Genomic DNA, 21,856 nt, shown 5'->3' with positions numbered 1-21,856 from the left:
ATTGCTGTGACTACTTCCCAGAAGTGTAAAGCATGTTTGCTTGACTGTATCCCTTCAGGAAAAGATGATCCAATGCAGCACTGATTTGAAAGCATTCAACGTGTATAATGGTGACTTGCAGCCAGTACAAATTGCCAATATGCAGATGAGGTCCAGCACTAAAAAAAAACCCCAAACGTCAGATTTCCATACCTCATAGTAAGGTGTTACTAAGCCATACTGGGACAAGTCTGGTCATAAAGCACAGCGTTCTGTTCCTACAGAACTGCTATTTATACAGCTTCCAGGTATTGCTCCATGACTGACTGCTACCAAGAGGAGCAGTAGGTTTATTTGTTAAAAGAGAATTACATGTGGGGACACACTGGAGTCAGCATAATGTGCAGGCTGTCAGCACTTTAGAGTCACGCACCTCAAATAATCGCATTTCTCCCTCCTGCCAGGGCACTGCCAGAGCGACAGATGGGAGGTGTCTGGTGGCACTTCACAAGCAAGCCAGGGCCATCTTCAGCTGCATAATTCTGGCACCTGATATCTTCAAGGGAAAGTTCTTCTCTGATGACCAAAGAAAGTTCTTCTCTTTGGCCACTTTGCTCTTTCCCCAGCCTCCTCTGCCCCATCTAGATCAATCAGATGCCCCACTAGATGTATCTTACAATGCTAGAAAGCCACCACCAAAATGGTTGAGATCACTGTTTGCCTGTCTAGGGAATCCTCAGCTAGCCCAGAGCCTCTAAAACAGCTCTGACTCTAACCACCTCTTGGATGCCTCTACAGACTTCGTGCTTAAGACTCTGTGATCTCCAAAAGACCTTCTTGTTTTGGGTAGCTGGTTCAAACCACAGCTGCCATAAGATAGGCAAGAATTGCTGAATGGTTTGTGATGAAAAGCTCCCAAAACTGTTTATAGCATCAGCAGCTACTGCTGAGAATCTGAGTGATAGCGCCCACATATTTACAGTTTAGTGAAGAAATAGATCCTCTTAGCAAACTGGAGCCTGCAAGAACTTTGCAGAACATGTCAAGTTCCACTGATGGAGACAGGTCACATACAGATGAAGTAAGTGATAAAGCAAATAGCTGCAAAATGTATGTGAGGGCCCCATACACCCACATCTGAAATGTCACCCTGCATATGAAGTAGTTTATAATTTCCCATAATGCCCAAGGAAGTCAAAATGCATAGAAACGTGATTTATTTTAAAACACAACAACCAAAGGAGCTCTCACAGAAGGGAAAATGTTCAGATTTTTAAGCAAATCTGCTCAAGTATTTGTGCTATTTTCAGGACCTTATGTGTGCACAGTGGAAAATTAAATCATTTCCAAAGTTACTTTGCATGGCACCATATGTAAACCAGAACAGTTCAGATGACTTAACACAATCTGCTCTTTAGTGTTCTGTGTTAGCTTTTGTCTCTACTATTAATTTGACAGGCTGGCATATGAACGTCACCCTTGATCTCAGAATTCATTCCATTCCTACCTACTACAATTTGTCCTCCTACTATATTTTCTTTCACCATCACACTGTCAACATGCAAATATACTCAACAGTTGAGGATAAAAAACTTGTAAGTTACTGGAGAAGTAGAGGGAGGAAATGGCAAATGGTGATTTACACTCAGAGCTCCTCTCTCTGAAATCAGTGGAAGTTTTGCCATTGACTTCCATGGGACCAAAGCAATCTCCTCGCAGCTACATCAGATCCTATTTCTGTACGTGGTGAGATGACACCAGTCCATTCCTGCTAACTGCTTGTTTGTACTCTTCAAAACAAAGGCATGTGCTCCATGCAGGTACATTGCAGCTAGGAAGTCTGTGTTACTAGTCATTTAACACTGACATTTTCTCAGGCCCAGTATTTAGTAATCAGTCACCAGGTATTCCTCCTCTGTATATTATCACACTGTTTTACGGTACCATTATTCCTACATACAAAGTTTTCGAATTTCTACTAATGTAACATAAGGGCTTGCCAAAATTTTTTGCTACACCTACTTCAGTTACAACTTTGAGTGTACCAGTTCAGTAAGACAAGGAGCATTTGCATGTGAATAGTGCTGCGCTCCCAGACACAGGCTTCACTTGTCAACTGCTGGCTGAAAGAACAGTCCTTTTTGCAGTTGCATATGTGCTGAAGGCTGAAACTATTTTTAATCGTCAGTGCTGCTGCATTTTAGAGCATCGAACACATAATAGCAAATCCCAGACACAAAAGCAATGATTTTTCAGCTGACCACCCATACTAACACAATAATTTTCAGTGCATGTGGGGGCTCAGGAAGGAGGGCATCAGCTGCAGATTTATATGAGGAAAGGGCAGAGTGTTCCATCCACCCATCGGCGCTACCCAGAGGAGCAGATCAGCTTCCATGGCTTGTAACCCAGTTCCAGCTGTACAGGCCCATCCTCCCCATTCAGATCAGGGTTGGTGCCAAAAAACCTTTTGGACCCAATACAGAGCCAGCCCAGCTGCAATCTCCTAATATGTCTGTATAGCCCCTCCACGGCTTTTCCTACAAAGGGATCTGAGCCAGTGAACGTTAACATATCTGCATTCTCAAAATCTTCTGCAAGCAAGATTTATTTCACAGTTACAGAGAAGGAAACAACAGTACAGAAAGAAATTAAACATCTTGCGCATCAATGCACAGTGCCAGTCTCAAAGGCAAGAACACAACCCAGATCACAGCTGTCAGCCTTGTGCCTTAATGACCAGAACTTACTCAGTCCTAGGCAGTTAGGGATGAACTGCAAAGGTGACATAGTATGATCCAAACAAAATGCCCTAAAACTCAACACAACAAAAATATAATGTCGATGGATCATGAAATAACCAGTGAGGCACACAGTGAGAGTGCAGCAGACCCCAAGAAAAAAAGCATTTGCACTACTTCATTTGAATTTGGACTGAAGTAGTTTTGAGGCCTCTGTCCATCGTATTTGAAAAGTCATGGCAGTCAGGCAAAGACTCTGGTGACTGGAAAAAGGAAAACATCACTCCCATTTCTAAAAAGAGCAGAAATGAAGACCAGTGAGCCTCACGTCTGTGCCTGGGAACATCATGGAACAGATCCTCCTGGAAGCAATGTTACGGCACATGCAAGACAAGGAGGTCATCTGGGACAGCCAGCATGGCTTCACCAAGGGCAAATCATGTCTGACCAATTTGGTGTCCTATGATGGTGTGACGCTTAGAGGTCAGTCCTTTGACCAGTGCTGATTAATATATTTATCCATTACATAGACAGTGGGATTGAGTGCACTCTCAGCAAGTTTGCCAACACCAAGTTGAGTGGTACAGTTGATACACCAGAAGGAAGGGATGCCATCCAAAGGAATGTTAAAGCTTCCTCATTCGCATAGAAAAAGTCAATGCACAATTGACTCAGATCATTCAATCACTTCTCAGCCTGCACAGGAACTTATCATCATCAGCAAAGTCTGTTGAAGTAAGTAAATAACTGGTAGCATTACAGTGCTTTGTGGCTGCCAGGCAGTTACTCCACCCAGAGCAATGGATTAACTCATGGAAGCAGCACTTCAGAAAGCAGCATCTTCCTAAGAAGGAAATGTTTAGACTGAGATGGTTCCGTGGCTAAGGCACTGTGCAGTGAATTAGGAAACATACAGCCTTCACTTGTTTCTGCCCCCAGATTCCTCTGTGACTTTAAGAGACCCAAATTAATTAAAAATATAATTACCTATTTCTGTCACAAATAACATCTGATTTATTTACTGTAATTGCAAAACAAAAAAGGAACTAGAGTAATGTTTTATCTGCTTTCCCCCTGTACATGTACGTGTTTTCATTTTTCCCTAGGTGGCTTTGCAGTTATCCTGAATCAGTGCCAACAGCTGCCCTTGCGTGTATATTATATGTGTATTATATGTGCTTGACATGTCCACAGGAAAAAGATCTCAAGTCACCAACTCCCCCTAATAATGGAAAAAAAAATTGCATGAAAATTTGAAAGAATAGGTTTTTTGTTTGTTTGTGAGAAATACACAAAATTAGTCAAAGAAACTGACCAGGACGGAATTATTTTAATTACTTTAAATTCTCAATTTCTTCTATTGCTCTAAGTGGTCAATTGATTGTTTTAGATGTTACCTCATTCTCTCACATAATCATGTCTCCTTAATTAGGACTTTCATGAAAACATCAAATAAAATACCGACACTGTCTGTTGTTCTGAAACACTCATTGCCAGAAACTGGGAGACACTTCCCACAGAAGATCTACACTACACTCTTGCCTTGTACAAGACTTCTTCTCGTGTTTTTGCTCATTGTATGCCTTTCACATCTCATCAAGCTGACAAACAGAACTATGCCTGATGCAGGATGTACAGTATGAAGCAGCATGACAAGGACGGTGCCAGCAAAACCAGCAGAATGACATTCTCAGAAGAGCCATTTCCCTTTGTCACATTCCTAGATCAGTCTTCATGTAACTGAAACATGCAATCCAGGCACCATTATAGAAAGGAAGGATACTTCAGTAAATATGACTCTGATCTGGAAATCAGAAGCCTTCATGTCCATCATTGACTTACTGTATGAAGATGGATTTTGCCATAAACTCATTTGGGATTGAGCTTCCCACACAATGTGGCAAAACAGAGCTTTCCTACCATCTCCCACCAGCATTCACTGCCCTCCAACCCTCACTGCAAAACCAGCTCTCACACCAGCCCATATAGTCCAACTTCCTCACTACTGTTGAGTTTAGGAGCTGGAAAGTTAAGACGTCCCAGTATCCCAAGTTATGAATCACTGTATCCTTGAGAGATGAGTGCCCTGCAGTTAGTTTTCCATTGACTCCATCAATAGGCAATAAAATTCAGTGATTTCAAATTTTTTTTTTTTCAAAGGTGCAAAGAAAAAATGAGGAAACATTATTGACACGAAACACATGCAAAAAATCCTCCTCCAGTGCTAAAGCAACTGTCTTACATCTCTGGCTCTTCTCAGTTAAGTGAGAACTACTGCTATTGAGGTAAAACAGGGTTTCTTTGTTAAGGTGCCAGTGCTCTCAGCTCAGACGTCAAACATCTCTTGCCTGCTTAGTAGTGCTTCCTTCTCACCTGTGACTGTTACAGCAGTGCACGCCCTGGTTCTGCACACAGCCTGCCTGCCTTCATTCCTGCACATGGATTTACATATTGCTTACTAATTAGCACATTTGCTGCTTCAATTTGCTTGTTCTGGTGCAGCCTTCCAAAGACAACAGATAAAATGTATGCATCATATAAAAATATTAAGCATAAAATCATCCATATTAGAACATCAGATTCTCCACTATTATTTCTCTGTAAGTGTGTCACAAAACCCATCAATCACCTGGTGAAACTGGAAAGTGGATACCTTAGGTGACAACATCCCCTTTCCAAGTCGTGGCTGTACAGACTCTCTCTTTTGGGAGCCCTTCACATGCGCATTGAAGCCCAGCAGCTTAACATGTGGCAGCCCACCAAGGCTGAGTAATGGTAGCCATGTGAATGTGTGATTTTGGCCTGTGGTGAAGATGAAAGAGAGTTAAAGTTACATTTAGAAATGGCAGCATTTACCAGAGGCTACAGACTCTCATACAATTCCCAGAGCTCAGGTGATGCATGGTGAACTGTAAACTAATCATGAATCTGAAACTTTATCTATTTACATTGCAGTGATAATACCCTGCTGTCCAAAATCCCCTAGAATCAATGAAACTCCCTCTCTGTGTTCTGTGCCTTATGCTTCTTGCTACAGCCACATTATTTACTTTGATTAATGATCACTTTGTGTCCTATTAGCTGAGCAAGCAAAGTGTGACTTCAAACATCTGAAATAAGAGCAGGGAGATATTAAAGCCTATAGCACAATCAGATGGTCTTGCAGTTCCCTAGCCCCTCCTTTTCAGCTCTTGTTAAACCAGCTTTGAACTACAGGATACATTTGCTGAGAATCTTCCAAAGACCCTAGCTTACTAATGAAATAAACAATAGTATTTAGAGCTCCACTGGGTTAAGAATATTCTTCCCTAGCTTTTCAATTTCCTCGAGACTACAAAGATAGCAGCAACGGAGAAGTCAGCCAAACCGCACATATATTTTACCGAACAGACTACCACAGATAAATCATCACATATTGCTTGGAAAGTCTCAAAAGAAAATGAAGGGCTAAATTTTCCCACAGTAACCAGAAGAAATGTCCTAAAAATGAATGAATAAATAAATAAAAAGGTAGGAAATTCCAGCATTGTCTACACATGCTTAGTTTAAGTCAGAAACGTAGGGGCTTGGTATGACAACGATTCATATAACCTTCATGGGCTTGGGGATCACATGGCTGAGAGCCATAAAGAGTTGAACTAAATTAAATACTCTCAGTGAGCTTGTCTTCCCTTTCTAGTTTATTCCTGTGCAATACACAATTATTATTCCCTTCCTCCTCCCCCAAAATATAAAGTAGCAGAATGCATCTTTCTGTAAAAGAGTTCTAATCAGAAAGTTTGCTCACAAAAATAATGAAGCTTTTAAGAATATTTCTCCCCACAACCACCAGATCACATAAACGCAATTACTACATATTAGGCATGTCAAACAGATCAGGATTCAGGTCTTTTAACAAACGAAAAAAAAAATAAATCATGTAATGAAAATTTTGCCTTCAGTCAGAACCAGGATTACACTTGCAGTTTAGACTTGTGAGCTATCACCTTCCCTATAAACACACCAGATGACTTGTACTGCACTTAAATTTGCCCAGTGAAGCTTTCTCATGGCTTGGAGTTTTATGCAAGTTCCCCAACTATTTCACACTCAAAAAAAATTGTGGATATAGGAGGTTAATTGTTTTGCTACCAAAGCAAAAAGAGGTGTAGAGTGGAATTCAAGCTTTTTTAACCTTTATCAAGGAAATATACCAGTATCATACTTCAATTCTTAGCAGCTTACTGCCTTCCGTTATTAGCAGCACGTGAAGTGCCAAGGTAAAGCAAAGGAAAGAAAAAGGAAGGAAGTTTTAGCTGATCTTCAAAACCCAGACACATACCTATAAATGCTTCAGTATCTGATCTCGTATCTGACCAAACTGCAGTGATGTGCTATACAGAGCAGACCTACAGCAGCACTCACTGCTGCCTCTCTGCTCACCTTTCCTTGGACGTTCAGAGCCCTGCAGATAGTCAGGGAAATGAGGTAGCTAAAAGTTGTCCATAGGCTACTGTAGGTGCAGACACAGGTAAACGTCGGACCACCTGGATCATGTGCACCACTCAGCTGCTGTTACGATGAAGAGCCAAGAGTCTCACAAGAGAAAAAAATCAAAACAAAACCCAAACAACTTGGCATTTCAGTGATGGAATTCAGCTCTTAAGATGTCAGGATGATTTGTGAAGTTCTACAACAATACAGAGCCTACTTCTATTTGTTCAAAACCACTAAACTTGCACTATGGATTTGCAGAAGTCTAGTGCACATGTACAGAGTGAGCTGAAAATAACAGTTTGGACAAAAATAAAGCTACAAGAAAAACTGTCAGAGCACATGGGATCAAAAATCTTTCAGTCTTTAGAAACCAAGCATTTTGTTAAGGTGAGAAACTCCCAACATTCTATTTTAAGTTTAAAGAAAAACAAATCCTGGAATACTTGAGAAATAAATACTATCCTGTGATTCACAAGGGAACTATTCCCATTTTTTCCCCCATAATTCACAAAGGGGAAAATATTTAGAATATTTTCTTCCAAAATAGTGCTCACTTGGTTATATAGATCAGAGGTCTGCCTACAGAAGTTATAATGAAACTGAAGAACTATTTCAGTACAATCTCAAATCCAATAAATTATGTGAATATTTTAAATAGATGTTATGCATCAAACTGTATTCTCAATCATATTTTAGTACAGCATTCATTTTAACACTATATTATATATATATTATACATAACACTATATATAATTTATATTTATTTTAACACTATAAATAGTATCCACTTGAAAATAGTGTGGTGGTAGGAAAGCTAAAGACAGGGGACTTTTTGCTCATTTATTAATTTTGAGCTTGATCTGTTCTTTTTTTTTTTTTTTTTTTTTTTGCAGCATATGAGTGCCCTCATGTGTAAATTCTCCAGGAGCTATTCCCATCCTGCGGCAGAGCTCTGCTCCTTGGAAGCAGGATGCACACCACTGCCTTCACTTCTTCACCTTGCAAACAGGAACAATTTTAAATGAGAGAGATTGCTAGTGCTATTTTTTGTTTGTTTTTCCCCAAGAATTTATTGTGTGTCATTCTAGAGACCAGAAGAACTTCATGCACAAGATCAAATCTGAATGACTGCCTTTAAACCACACTTCTAGAAAACCGCTGTTTTAAAGATTAGAGTAGTAGAGTGGTTCAAGCTGTGAAAGACTGCAAGTAAACTAGAAGTCAGCTGTGAAGAGGACAGAACTGAAAGCTAACGATTTCCAAACGCACACAAAAAATAAAAACCTAAAAAACATTCATTGAATTGAGAAGAGCCTGTTTTCAGTGAGCTTCACATGACATCATGCGTCATGGAGGTGATATTCACAACCAGAGCATGTGGGGAGGTGGGTGTTACTTTGTTTTGTTTTATGAATTGTCGTACTTCTTGGCAGAATTCTCACCATACAGGGCTCAAAGCTCTGATGCTTTTACTTGATGTAAGGCTTCAGTACTGCCTACTGGCTTATTTCTCTTCAGAATGGTCTGAGATCTACTGTAGCCTATTCAGAGAACCACAGAATTTTGCACTTCTGCACTATTCTGCACTTCTTCTACAACTCATGATATTCATGTCCTGCGTAAAGCTCTTCAAAACCTCATGAAAACGCCTTAAGAAACAAGTGGGGTTTTTTTTGTTTGTTTTTAAGAATTTGTGCACACCTAAGCACCAGAGGAAATCTAAGGGCACAGAGGGTTAAGCAGTGATTAGTATTTTATTACTGAATCTACCTTTTTTTTTTTTCTTTCAAACTAGGTAGGTGTATTGGAAAAAAAGGTGTCAAATACAGTGTTACCCATTAATTTTTTCTTCAAAATATTTTTCCTAAGAGTACTGCATTTGCAAACCTTAGGTGAAACCACACAGCATTAAAACTTTCAAGCATGCACTTCTGTTATGCAATCATTAGTAATCAGAACAATACGACACCCCTTCCAAACAATAATCAAATATATATGCTGAATTTCACATGTAAAGAGTATGAATATTTGAATTAGTTTTTCCATAAATGTTCTTGTTATAAAAATATTCACACAGCTCTAGGCATCAAATTTTAAAATAGCTTTTCCTTTAATATTCCAGATTGGATTGCACTACCTTAGATGTGAAAATACCTCAGTGCTTCTTATATATGTATTTTCAAAATAGATATCAAAATTCTATTTTTGCTGAGGTCCAAGAGAGCAATATAGAGTTTTCAGAAGGCAGAGATTATAATTACCATGCTGCTTACTCACTCTTTCTAGTCAAAGTTTGTGCAAAAAAATCTCTGCGTTGCTACAAGGATTTCATCTTGGGCAAACACTGGACAGTTTAGTTTTACTCAGCTTCTCTGTGCTAGGGCTCCTGCCAATGGTTCTAGCACAGCCCACCTGCTGCCTCTGGATGGGGGAATGCACATCCCTTGCCCATGGTTCCTGGTCAGCCAGCAGCTGAGGAAATTCCCATGTAGCTGTGAAACAGCAAGCCCGAACTATCAGGTTTGTGGGTGGGATTCATATGACCAGTTGCAGAATCCTTCAAAACTGATCACGGAACAGAGAGATGGACAAGAGTCACTTATAGGTCCTTATAGTGATGGATAATTTGTACTTGATGCATCCAATTTTCTTTCTACTGAAACCCTGTGAGCCATCTTTCTGTCAGCTGCAGTCAGTGCATACATTTTATTCAAAACCTGTGGACTAGTGTTTCTTAAATGAAGTTTTCTAAGCAATTTGAAATCATGGGAGTTTCTGAAAAATATGGTTCAATCTGATTCAAACCAAAACTGAAACATAAAGAAAACAGATGGGGAAAAGAAAAAAGTTTTTTAAAAAAATAATTTTTGCTTATCTTCCTATCTAGTATCTAAGATAAATTCTTACTTGACACATGTTGAAATCATCCCAGTAATTTTAAGAAACCTACTACTGTGCATATGCAGTAGTGATCAATTTTTTGTGATATGCTTGAGACTCAATACACGTTTCCTGGGCTATGCTCAAGCCATGCCTAAATGTTTAGCTTTGTCCATTGCACTTTTCCTCTTCCTGAACATAAAAGCAGTCAGAAACACCTGCTCTCTGTTTAGCCATGTAGTTAGCAACCTCAGCAGTATTGCAACGTTTCCACATACGAATGAGTTCTCAGTTCCAAGCTGATAAGAAAATAACCTTCACAATGCTTTATGGCTATATGAAAGCAAACATTCCGAGCACAAGGAAACAAGTTTCTTCTTTCTCCCCAGGTTAACACTTGAACTCTATGAGTTGCATAGATTCTGCTTTAGAGTTTTGCTTCAACAAGCCAACCTCCACTTTGTATGTTAAACTTAATATTATACATGCAGAATTAAATCCACGGCACCATCCACAGTTATTCACATGTATTAACGTTAACCTTCAAAATTTATTTGCAAGCTTGAAAAAAGCCTTATAATTACAATAGTTTCAATCAGGTCTCAAAAAGTCATGAGTGTATTTTTGCCTCCTGACACAACAGAATATAATTTCTCCCCCAAAAATCAATTTGCTTTTGTCATGTCCCTTGTCACCATGCTATTTCATAAAGAAGCCCCAGAAATCAGTTCAGAAAAATATTCTAGAATTTACTTACTTTGTCACCAAAGGGGAAAAAAAAAAAAAAAAAGACTGGAAAATAAGCCTCTCACCCTTTCACCAAGCAATAAGTAAACCATAACTCCAGATCTTCATTACTTTCTGCAGCACGGAATTTAATCTTGCCCCACGTGTTTCCTATTCCTGAGGCAACAGTGCTGTAACATGTATGGCATGTGTGGACCTGAGAATGAAGGGCATCCTACTGCAGACCCCCCATCCTGCAAGATAAATCACTTCACCTTTCTAAAATATTGGCATCAGTTATTTCATGCCCCTCATTGAGGAACTAGAAACTTTTTCACTAGTGCTTCAAGATCACCTCAGCTATTAGAAACATTTAATTTTATGCGATCCGACATGACTTCGTACTTCTTTCTGCTCTGATTTGCTATGATGGATTTATAAGGGTGGCTGATAAAGCATTAATATATTTATCTGTTTTTATGCAAACAGAAACAGTGAATTTGCTTTTTCATGCACTGGGACGAAATTCAATGTGATCATAAGAATATGCCAATATAGTAAAATATCCGATGAATAATTCAGGCTCTTAGGAGTGAAACACTGAAGGAGACATTTTCAGATGACTATGTTGACAGGCTCTGATGTCCAATATGTTCGATGCAATGGAAAATGAGTTGGAAAGCCCATGAATGTCATTTTTCTAGTTTGTTTACTTCTCATCAGTAATAAATGGCATCGTGTATTCATTTTAGATTCCCTACTGGAAAGACTGGAACATTTATGCTAGAAATCAAAAGTGCATCACAATGACGTCAATGCCCAGATGCAGGAATGAGTCAGTCGCGTGCTTCTAATTGAGACAGCGTTTAGAAGAGTTAAGAAAAAAAAACAACAAACAATATTTACAATAAGGAGAACTCATGCATGAGTTATGCCATACATGCTGTCAAGTTCAGCTTGGGAAGGGTTCTGCTTTCTCCAATACCTCTAGGTACATGCTAGCCTCTGGCTAGACTGTCAGAAAGTCAGCCTGGAAGCAAGAGGTTAACTCCTGGACTTGTTTTCAAGCAGCTTTTTTTTCCCCCACCAGGCTGAGAATTCATAACATCAAAAGCAATTTGTCTGGATCTCAAAGATTTTAAGCGTTGGCCTACTGACTGGGATTTTTCAAAGAGAAACCAAGCAAACTCATCACAAACAAGCAAAAACAAAAGGATTAGAGTCAGGCTTCCTTGTGCCAAACAAACCATTTAAAGCCTCCCTTGCTCCCTCAAGGTGCTCAATTGTCAAGCTCATCATGTCACATTAAACCATAATCATTTTAAATAATCTGTGATTTATGTAATCCTACACAGGTCTACTGAGCAAAATTAACCTATGCTAATATATCCCTCAGGAAAAAAAAAATCCAACACTATTACACTTCTAATTAGTAAATAACAGATTTCTCTAATTGCTAGGGAAACAAAGCTAACCCATTATAGCAACAACTCTGCAGGTCAGCTGGCCAAACAGTACAAGGGAAAATGGGCTGCTCAGCAAATATATACCTGAAATATTACAGTCTTTTCACAACATGGACATGTTGTGATCTCCCTTTATCACACAACCTCAAAGTTGTTGCTTAGGTGGTGATATCTCACAAGATGCTTAAATCTCAGACCTGCCAACTCCCTTGGTTTGCCAAGACTGCTGGCCTTTCTCTGAAATATGCAAAGCAAAGTAGAGACAGAAATCGAGGCAGGCAATATAATACCATTCTTCACAAACAAGGTTTCCCATGTGGCCATAAGCAAACCACTTTTTAAGAAAAAAAAAACAAAAACAAAAAACAAAAACACCTTACCCCCTTCCCAGCATTATGAACTTCTCGCAATCAACCCACACTCATACTGGTATCTGTTTCTATTTTACAAACTCCAGTGCTGACCCAAAGCTAGATGGTGACATGGCAGCTGGTTTGCAAAGTTTAAGCTATACTTCAGCTTTAAGTCAAATGTATATGCAAAACATGTCCCAGATCCTAAAGATGAAGTACCAATGTTTTCTATATTTGTGCAAAGTGGAAGTAACTACAGATTGGATTTTCAAAGACATTTTGCCAACCAGTGCAATATTAAAAGACAGATGTCAACATCTGAAAGCCCTGGAAGCATCTGAAGATCTAGCCTGGTGGCTGTCCACATCAATACACAACGAGAAAAACTTTCAAACATAGCTTCTTAGACATAGAGCTGTCTTTCCAACATTGTAAAGTTAAACTACATTATGGCTGTAGTATAGAACCAACTAATTTAATGTTTTGACCATAAAATCATAACTTTGACAAAGACATAAGATTTACAATTACCTTTTGTGTGATTTCAATAGGAGCTTATTATCCAAATGTCAGATGCAATCAATAACATTACCTTTTGGTATACCCCAGCGTACATGATTTATTTGCAGTAATGTTCCATAATTACAGCTGATGTAAAATGACTAATCAACTTCACATTTCAACACTAATTCATCATGGTTAACCATTCTATTCACAACTTCCCCCCATTTGCTATTTAACACATCTTTAAAAGCAGTTGAATGATCCCTAAATAAGTCAGTGAAGCACTGTCCTTCATTTAGATTTGTATTTTTATATATACGTACACACACAAACAGCTGACCAACACTTTTTGTTTGCCCATTAAAATATTTTACAAACTCCAAACAGTAGCCAATTTTCAATGCTGTGAATTCACAGCAGGCAAAATGATAGAATATTTGACAAGTGACAGAAATTAAGCCAGTTTCTACTTCCTTTCAGTTCATGTCATTTATTTTATTGGATTACAGTTATTAGAAACTGGGGGAGGAAAGTGGGCAGGAAAAGGGGGGATTAGGTTTTGTTGTTCAGTCGACAATGTAACTTACTCATTTTGGCACATACTACAACACCTATTTTTATACTATCCATCGCTCTGCTCTCCCCAAGATGTGCCTTCACCCACACACCACTTGTGCACTGTACAAGTCACATCAGTTATGTAATGGTAGCATTTTGTCTTGGAGATGTAGGCTTGTGCCACAGTGTATGAAAGTGGGAACAAACTCATAGAAAGGAACCAGCAGAAGGACAGACATGGGGCACAAGGAAGGGGCTTGATGCAGCCCCCAGATGGAAAGGCACTGATGGCTTTGAAGTCCCTCAACAAGAGAAGATTTAAAAAAATAAGCACAACTGATGCAACCTATTAAATGAAGAAAAACAAAGGGTAGTGCAAAAAATTTCTTGGCTTTGAATCTGAACAGTTATTAAAGAAAATCAGACATACCGGTCTGAGAAACAACTGTTTTTCAATAAATCCTTTTTCTTGGCATCACCTTCCTTCTTATTTTTCTTTTAGGGGCCTCTTCCTCTAACAAAAAGGAACAAAAACTATACCTCTAGTTTTGAAAGCACAAATCAAAAACAGTCAGATTGGTATGCAAGAATTTACAACAAGAAAATCTCTTTTGCATAATTCAGAATGGCCAGCAGAGTTCTTCAATACCTTTTTCTTTTTTAAGTCCTTCCATGACAATACCAGATATCGCTATCAGTAATATATTTCTATAATTCTGTGTTTTGGCACTACTGACTTTGCATCCCATGTGTAAAAATAAAATTTCAAATTAAAGGTAATTTTTCCTTTTCTCTGTCATTCAAAAACTGTAATTATAAAACGGATATTCCAAGCTTCAGCCAGTAATATGGCTTGCTCCCTCACATTAGTAAAGAAACAACTTATGAGAGAAATTAAAACTAAAATCAGACCTACCTTTTTTCCCCAAAACATACACTGTTATCGCTCATGTGAAAATCTGAAATAGGAAGTTAAGACTAGTACAATAAATCATTCTAAAAGGTACAACTATGTTCCTTTCTTGTACGTAAATTTCATATAACCATTTAAAATTAAGGGTGTATTTTTTCCTTCCTTGTACATTGGTTAACAATTAAAAATACTTCCCTATTTCAAACTTTTCATAAATAACATTTTAGAGAATTTAAGCAGATCATAAAGAAAAAAAACAAAAAAGGATTTAAATATATTTGTAGGAAAATAGAGTAATTAAAAATCAAACTTCCATTTTTCATAAAAGAGCGAAGAGATTGGTGTTATTGAGAAAAACTAGGACCTTGAAGGCTGTAAGGTGGCTATTGTCCTACCGTGCTAGGACAAACACTAACCTGTTACCTTGCTCTAGTGACAACTAAGTTGCTAGACACTAAACTTGCTATCTTTTCTGCAAAAGGCAACTCAGTGACATGACTTAAAAAAAATTATATAGAGGAGATGAGATGCACGATCATGTTGTCAACAATTATTTTGAAAATTACCATCAACCAGATTCAATGCTGAATACATTTCAGAGAAAGGTCAGTTATTGATAGTAAAATGTCATTATTAAATGATATCATAATCTAGATGACAAGCACAACAGACAGATTTCTAGATATCCTGCAAGGCAGCCAGCATGCTTTTCTGTGCTGTGTAGAGAAACAAATGCATACAAATAACTAATAATAGTAAAGCAGAGTCATTGAGTAATTCAAAAGATATAGTGGCTCTCCTTCCTACAGAGATTAAAATTACATAACAAAAATAAGATAGTAACAAGCTAATTTCATCATCGTCATTATTATTAGCCCATAAAGTTTATGTAAATGTTAACAAGGGTTGTCAAGACAGTTAGATGATAAAGCACATGCAGCAGACAGATTGGTTCAGTTTAGCATCTGAATTTACGTTTTAGCTACAGAGAACAATTTAAATATGAATTTCATTTGAATTAAAATATACAAAAGGATTTTCATAAAGAGACCTTGTTTCCTATAGATCTATATGAAAAAAAGCTATCACGAAAATTGAGTTATTTTAACAGATTCATTTCTAAAATGACAGGAAATGGATGATATGAAAGTGAATGGGCTCAGCAAAGTAAACCTCAAACAAATCCACTTTATGCTATGCTTTTTCCAGGGCCAATAACAAACTCCAATACATCTCGCTTTGGCAAATACCTGCATGGTCCTCCCAGACCTCATCCCTCCACAGAGGCAAGCTGCATGCGGCACAGGGCATTGCCTGTGTTTTTGTTATTAGTAACAATAATAATAATAATTTTTTTTTTTATTAATAACAAAAACACAGGGAGCACTGTGTTTTGTTATTAACACTAATAAACTAATTGGATATGTAAGAGAAACAGGCAAGGTATCTTTTTGCTTCATGTTTTTATCTTTAATAAAATGAAAAAAAGAGAAATAATATCTATGTGTTAGAACTTATTCATCGGGAAATAATAGCTTTATTTTTTTCCCCATTTGTAGATCCACGTGGACTTTCTAACAGCAGTGTGAACCACTGAATAAATTTAAACCCCTCTTAAACCAGTTTTTTTCTGCTTAGTCACATTTTTCAGATCCATTTAGAAAAAAAACATATCCCATCAGGGGCCTGCAGGCTGTAAGATATCTAACGTTTGTAGTTTTTATTTAATGCCAGTAAATTTGATTAAGACAAGGTGAAACAGTGTTTGCTTTTTCCAGTATGAGACAGTTTGAATATCCCCCAGGGTTTTTGTTCCATATCTGTAGGAATCATGATACCTTCTATGAAGTCTAGAATCAATTTTCACAATGTATGGTCTAATTAGATATTAATATTGTTTCCAGAACAGACATCTACTGTCACACCAAAGCAACACTGTACATCTGGAACAACTTTTTTCCTTTTTTTTTTTTTGAAAGGGTTTGGAGTTTTAGAAAAATACAAACTTAAGTTCAATTTTATGAGCGCAGAAAATCTGGCTGCTTCAGGCAACCAGAATTGCTGAAATGTTTTTGTCATTTCATTTGAACACCCTTGTAATAATATCGGTGTGCCTCAGCACACGAAGCACATTACAGGTATGATAAGAAGGTAAGCTGTGAAAACAGACAAAAGATTATCTCAAATGAAACCGATGACTTCAGCAGTGCTAACTGTGACATAGTTGAAAGCCATAATTCAGACCGTCAGAAGAAAGAATTGATTGGTAAGGAAACAATCCACTAACTGTGGCAACACTCAAAATGGAAGCAACTAAAAAGTTACAAAGCATTTTTATGAAACCTTAGAAATCCAATAGAAAACTACTTGAGCTATGCTTCTGGACATGCTAGATACCATGGCCTGCTATTTACCCAACCAAATCCGGCAACCTGATGCAGTTCCTTGAACAGTATAACAAAGTTCTCAAACACCTTTATTTCTGCACGTACACAATCCACATCTATTTTGCTCTCCTTGACAGCTAGGGAGGAGAGTAGACAGGATTTCTGACTGAGGTTGATCCAGTGCACGCGAACAGGTGCAAAAACACTTGACTGGAAATTTTGAGGAGAAAGAAGGAAGCCAACCTCATCGGCAGTAGCAACATGCTGTTATATGATTGCTGCTGCACTGAAGTTCCTGGTTTCTGTAAGGTGGCTACAGTTGTTCTCCTACAATTCATTGCAAGTCTTCATGGTGTTGATGTGGATAACATCAAAGCACTTAATCTTTTTTGTTTCTCCATTGCATAAAAGAATAAAATTGGGATTATGTATGCTGGCACATACACTGTGCATCTACAGGTCATAAAAACAAATCCAGTAAATTGCAGTCGCAATTTTTGCCAAGTAAAATAAAATATATCATCACTTCCAGAAAAAAAAAAAAATCCACTAACTGTTGAAAGTGAATGTTCTACTTGTATAAAAAGTGATCTAAATACTACTCTTTACCGCCAGCATGAATTTGAGGAAAAGGAGTGTGAATTTTAATTACTATGCTACTGAGAGATACTTAGCTGCAATTTAAAAGCATTCTTCATGTTTATTTAAAGACTTTAAGAACAGCAAAAGAAGTGCTGCATCATAATTTTTTATTGTATTTGGAACGGAAAGCATGCCTTTCTCAGTTTCCCTCCTCCAAATATTTACTTGTTTGAAATCCAGGATTATAAATGACCGAATTTTTTAGTAATTACATGAATAAGGAAAAATTCCTAACAAATGAAAAATGTCCACTGTGTGCATTTCAGAGACAAGAAGACGAAAGTGATCTTAAACAAGAAATGTAACCTAGTGATGAGCTATCAGAGTTAAAGCCCACCCACATGTGGAGTCCAGGTGGAGCTGAGAGTGCCTTGTGGACATAGAGACTTAGGCAGCAGGGGTAACAAAATTAAACTACAAATAATGGCTCAGAGATATCAAGATCAATGAGTAAATGGAAAAGGAAAAAAGGAAAAAGCAATCCACAGAGCATGCCAGGTAAAAGGAAAAACTGTGAAAATGTGATTAAGAAGGGCACCATAGGCATGGAGAAACCCTTCTTAAGGTTAGGAAGACCCTCTGTCGCATCATGAGACTCCACTGTCATTGGAGCTTGGCTATGGTTTCATGAAAACACCTACAATGATTTTACAGTGTATAAAACACATGAGAGATCTGACAAAGCATCTGACAAATACCAAGTCAACAAACTCAAGATATTGGCCTAGAAAAGCATCATATATATGCATCGCTAGCAACCCTTAGCCATGACTATTAAGTTTTGCTGACCACTCAGTTGCCCTTCTGGAAAACAAATGCATAGAAATTGTGAGAAAAGAACATAGACTGAATTTGAGATTTGCTTTCCTCCACAATACAATGCTTTCCCATGAGTACAGATACTTGCTAAGATTATTATTTCAATGTACTATAATCTTGTCTCTGGAATTTGCATTTACATTTTTGTTTGTGGAAGCCAGGTAAATAACGACATGTTAAGATACCAAAAAACAAATTTAGTGAGTTTGTTACCATGGACTATTAATATAGACACAGATACCTGCAATAACAAGACAGAAAGAAGGCCCAAGTGAGGGTGCTACACAGCTTCAATTTCCAGTCTCGGAGTCTCCATTTACAGGACAAGTTTTAAAAAAGAAATATAAAAAGAGATGTAAAGGAAGATTTGCTCATTAGCAATTCCTGCTGAGGTTGCATAAGCCATAGATTCATGACGTTAATGTTTTCTGCTTCCATAGATATGACAAATATATAGCTTGTAATTAAAAAAATGAAATATAACTAATGACATAGTTGAGTTTTAGATAATGAGATAGTATCTTGGAAAGCATAATTAAGGAACTGAGGGTGAATCTGAGGCCATTTTTGAGTGCCTCTAACTTTGTAATTGCTCTGAGATTTCCATTGGCTAGTATAATAGTTAAAAAAAAAAAAAAAAAAAAAAACTTAAGACCTGGTAAAAATCCAAGTAAGCCTTGAGATTGCTTCATGTCTCTGAAGATCCCTCTCCATTGAGCTATAGTGCAGTGCCATTAAAAGGAGTGGAACACAGCAGCAAGAGCAGTGTCTGCCAAAGTGGAGAAATGATATAGCAAAACCAAGGGAAAGCATAGAGGTGAAGAGCTACAACATTGTGCTATCAAAATCCAGATAATTTTCCATCTCCATTGAGGTGTAGTGCTCAGCTGAGGCAGAGATGAAATCACACGATATTTAACAGTTAAAATACTGTTTAAGGTACAAGTCCAAAGTGCCTATTAATTAGTTGTTCGAAAAACAGATCAAGTCCTTTTGAAAACTTGTGTTTAAATTGCTTTCAAGTCTGAATTATGATTGCTTTGTACAATAAAGAAAAACAATGGCACAACAGATACTGAAAATCAAAACCATCTTTCTGGCTGCCTTTATAAATTTGCAGTTGCATTCTGCTTTGTGGAAAGCCCACAGGACCACTTTGCTCTCTGCATTGCACCATTCCTATAAAGACATCTCTTTTATTTCTCATAAGTAAAATTTATTTTTCCTCTTGGCTGATGGGATGACTGCATCCCAATAATTTATCTTTGTCTGTAAAAACACTTCCTGACACTGCTTCATGATGTTCTTTAAATGATGCTACTTTCCACTCTTCCATTATCGTGTTTGGTTGCACATCAGTGCTGCTCTGTGGGGCTCTCATGCTGCTGTTCTTACTCAGGCAAGACTCCAGCAATGCCTCTAACATCTTTGTATGAGCAGGCTCACTGCACACAGGAGATATTATATTCTTTCATTATTGAAAAAACAAGAGGGAAACAGTTTTCTCCTTCCCACTTAAAGAAATGCATTCAAAAGCTCAAAACATAATTAAGTGCCTACTTCAAAAGTCTTTCATTCAGACTCTCTCTCAGAGTTCCTTCCATACTGTGGAAGAATTTCTTATTAATTCTCTGCTGTCCTCAAGGTACTAAAGTGTTTTTGTTTTTACTACAAGGAACTGGGCAAAACCGTCACCTAAGTGAACTATAAAGCAAAACTTACAAACCTAAAGCTGTCGAGGGCAAGGGCTCTCTCTATGCCTGATGTCAAAGTATCAAGCAAGTGTGCCCTGCTGGGTGTGAAACAGGTGTGAAAGCAAATCTGTGCTTCAGACAGAAACACACACACATACCACCCCCACGGCAGAATAAGCCAGGACTACTGTAACATGCAGTGACATTTTTTTCGGGTATTCGGTCATAAGTACCTCAAAGGTATTAGTGATACCTAAATAGACATTTTTGAGTGTACAGGATGGTCCACTGTGAGTTTATTTATTTTTTGTTCCTTTGCATTCATCTTTCACCTTTTCCATCTTATTCTACCTCACTGTATCATGTAAGGTATCAGCTTCCCAGATAAAAGCTAACTGAAGTCAACTGGGACCAATTTTAGGGACTATAGCTTTGCTGCTTGTGCCAAGCTTCCCCCTCCCTCCTGAGCTCCTCTTAGAGTTTGGATAAATAGTTTCTGAATATCCTAAGTGTTTTCTTTTGATAAACATTTAATAAAGGTTTAACTAACTCAGGAAAAGGACAGGGGTGGAAGAATTATGAAAATGAGAATGTTTTTAGTGAAACACAACTTATTTTTGAAGAGACTTCCAAAAACAGTCACTTCTTAGGAATGCATTTTCTGCAGAAAGCTCCTTTGTGACCCATTGAGAAAGCACAGATCTAGCAAATACATTATAGTCACTCTGCATGCTGTTAATTTCACTGAATTTTCAAGAGTAAATGAGACCATAGAGGACAAAAAGTAACCTCTTTAAAAAAAAAAAACAAAACATACCACAACTAGATGGACTTTGGATGAGTTCTTTTCTACATTGCTGACATTTCATAAGTTTTCTGAACAGAATGGAATTTATGCTGTGGAGAAGCAAGTAAATAATATGCATTTTCCCTGGAGCTTGTCAATTTTATCACTTTGACCACACCATAATCTAAGCCACCATCAGCATCATCAGCATCTTTTGCAACAGCAAAAGATGTTTTGTTTTCTTGCAGCAAGTTATTTGAACCCACAAAGTATCCACCAGTAACAACAGTCCCAACTCCAGCTCATTATCACTTGTAAAGATGTATTTTTGGACACTGTCAGCTATCAGGATCAACCTATAAAAAAGATTAATGGCTAGATGTGCTGATTAACATCCCAGTGCAAGTCTTTACATAAAAATAAGCAAAAAAAAAAGGCAACAAAACTGAAGCCAACAAGGCACATTAAGAGCACTGTTTAGCTTATTTATATTTAACATGTTCAGCCTAGTCTTAGTATCCCCTTACGCTATGTATTCATTTTTAACTAGTCTAAGAATCCATCATTTGCTGTTCCATAATATTCTTTCCCCATCTTGAGCCAATAGAGCCGCTGCTATCACTTTGCACTTAAAGGCACTGTTTCTGAAGGACTGAATGAAATACCCCAAGTTAAATTCACGTTCAGTCGATGGGTAGCCTGTCCCTTCTGCCATTCCTGACACTAAATAAATCCTTTAACTCTTGTTTTCCAATATTTCTCTTCACAGATCTCTCCTGCAGCCCCCACACATGTATTTCTGGTGTTTAGACTTCTCTTGGCCTCAGCATCCACTCACTTAGTTCCTATGTGATTTAATTACCTGTCCTTCCCAGTTCCATCCTACTATCTTTATTTCCTAACAACTCCAAAGCCGTGTAGATCCAGCACC

At 37.9% G+C, this 21,856-nt stretch overlaps 1 protein-coding gene across 6 annotated transcripts in view; it reads right to left on the bottom strand.

Moving 5' to 3' along the window:
* Positions 1 to 21,856, bottom strand: part of HTR2C (5-hydroxytryptamine receptor 2C) — a 231,265-nt gene that overhangs the window by 90,751 nt on the left and 118,658 nt on the right. For 5 of the 6 annotated variants that reach the window (XM_050713459.1, XM_050713465.1, XM_050713458.1 and 2 more), the window contains one exon: positions 5,350 to 5,522. The exons of the other annotated variant lie outside the window; for it this stretch is intronic. The gene's annotated coding sequence lies outside the window, so the exon portion shown is untranslated. The remainder of the gene's footprint in view (positions 1 to 5,349; positions 5,523 to 21,856) is intronic. 6 annotated transcript variants of the gene reach the window in all.

The sequence above is a fragment of the Cygnus atratus genome, chromosome 13 (assembly GCF_013377495.2).
Source record: "Cygnus atratus isolate AKBS03 ecotype Queensland, Australia chromosome 13, CAtr_DNAZoo_HiC_assembly, whole genome shotgun sequence".
In the NCBI taxonomy this organism is placed as follows: domain Eukaryota; kingdom Metazoa; phylum Chordata; class Aves; order Anseriformes; family Anatidae; genus Cygnus; species Cygnus atratus.
The sequence above is the reverse complement of the archived record's forward strand: the minus strand, read 5'-3'. Positions and strand labels throughout refer to the sequence as shown.